This window comes from Pteropus vampyrus, unplaced genomic scaffold (assembly GCF_000151845.1).
Source record: "Pteropus vampyrus isolate Shadow unplaced genomic scaffold, Pvam_2.0 Scaffold190, whole genome shotgun sequence".
Lineage (NCBI taxonomy): Eukaryota > Metazoa > Chordata > Mammalia > Chiroptera > Pteropodidae > Pteropus > Pteropus vampyrus.
This window is the reverse complement of record NW_011888971.1, coordinates 1938557-1940610: the sequence shown is the minus strand read 5'-3', so window position 1 is coordinate 1940610 and position 2054 is coordinate 1938557.

Genomic DNA, 2054 nt, shown 5'->3' with positions numbered 1-2054 from the left:
GAAGCTAAGAAGTTCCTATTTTTAGCACCTCCCATACTCAGGCACGAATTCTTTTTTTTTTTTCCTTCAAGCTCTCTTCAGAAGTTGACATTTGCCACCTTTAAACTGCAAAGTCATGTCACATCATGTCACATTCAACAGGAGGAGACAGCAGGGGTAGCAGCTCGGGGAAGAGGGGAAGAGGCGTCCCCTCCCACAGCCCCCAGGAAATATTCGCAAGGCAGGAACAAGGGACAAGAGTGGCCGGGAAGAGTCAGCAGGGCTGTCCCTGAAGGAGCCTCCCAGCAAAAGTCCCGGCGTTTCAGGCCTTTGCTGACTCTCGTCCAGGGATAAAGGGCCCCGCGTCCTTCACCCTGTCCTCGTCCCACTTCTGGTGGGGGGTGTGTGGGCCTTATCTCTGGAGCCTCTCCCTGGGCGGCTGCTCTGCCAAGTGAACTTGACCAAATGCCAGTTTATAAGTCACTCACTGAAAACTGTGAGTGAGCATGAACCCCCATCGTAACCCCGTAAAAAGAGTTGAAAGAGGGCATTCGTCGCAGCCAGGGCGCTGGGCTCATGACCGGCGGCGTCGACTCGCTGACGAGCCCAGGCGAGTCTGCCTTCTCTCGGTCTCTTTCTCTGTGTAGTAAGTGCAGACACCCACCCGCCCCCCTTATATTGCCGGAACTGGAAAGAACTATCGCACACTGAGTGACTGACTTATAGCTTAATCCTTCGTGGAGTCTAATACATCCACACAAGTTACCAGAATTACAGCAGCCACCTCAAAAAATGGGAACACCAGGATCATCGTAATAATAACAGTAATAATACAATACTGGAATACGGATAATTTCCAAGGCATTCATCATCTCCGTGCCTCTGCGGGCACAGGAGGTGGCTAAATGAGTGCATCATCATCGCCTAGCACCGCATAGAATTTCAAAGTCGAAAATGTCGTTTTGCCATCGTCCCTTTCTCCTGAAATAAGCAGACACGCTTCGCTTTCCCAGCTAATACTTTCTTAGGCATGAACACCTGGCAACATCAGGGTAGGGAGGAACAGCGAATTGCACAGTGTCCCCTCCCCACCAAATGCACGTCCAGCCAGAACTTAACCAAAGTGACCTGATTTGGAAATAGGTCTTTGCAAATGTAATTGGTTAAGATGAGGTCATCCTGGAGTAGGGTGGGCCCTACATCTAGTGACTGGCGTCCTCGGAAGGAGAGGAGACGACACAGGTGTCTGCGCTCGGAGGAGCCCTCGTGAGGAGAGGGCGGCGGTCAGCGTGATCAGCCGCAAGCCAAGGAACCTGCCCTGCCGGCCACCGCCAGACACTCGGCAGGGAGCCAGCCCTGCGGACACCTGGCTTGGACGTCCTGCCTCCGGGACCATGAGAGGATGTATTTCTGTCTCTTTGTGGCGCTTCATTAGGACATCCCTGGACAGTAATACAGAGGGGGCTAGGAGCTGGGGCCAGGAACCCAGGCGGAAGCTCTCAGAGGCCGCGAGAACACTTGAGGGGGCTGCCGCACAGGGGCCTGGAGACGGCTCAGGTCCCTAGGGGCCCATCTGCTCCAGGAAGCAAACACAGCATCCTCAGGAAGTCGGCGTGACTCCAGTCGTCCCTGCCCACCCCCTCCCGACAAGCCCGCCCCACACTTCTGCTCGTGCCCACGGAAGGAGAGGCGGCGTCTGACCAGAGCGACGCAAGGCCCCCACGGGGACACACGGCGGAGCGTGTTCGTCACCTGCTCGCTCTGGACCAAAGCTTCCTGCAGCCGCGAGTCCCTTCCACAGGACACTGTCGTGACATTCGGCGCGAGGGCCCTCTCCCCCGCCTCTGTGCCGTGTGCCCTCCCCCCTCATTCCTACAAGACTCATCTCGGGACTTTTCCATCACTTCTCTCGGATTCTGTGAGGGCCCTGATGGACAGGCACCCCAGATCTTTCCTGCCAGTGCCACCAGCTGCACGTCCTTGCCCCACCTTGATGTAGGGACACTTGGCTTTCTTCATCTATCAAGTGTGCATGACAGTAAGAGGACCTCCCTGTAGGCGAAGGCGGCAAGTCT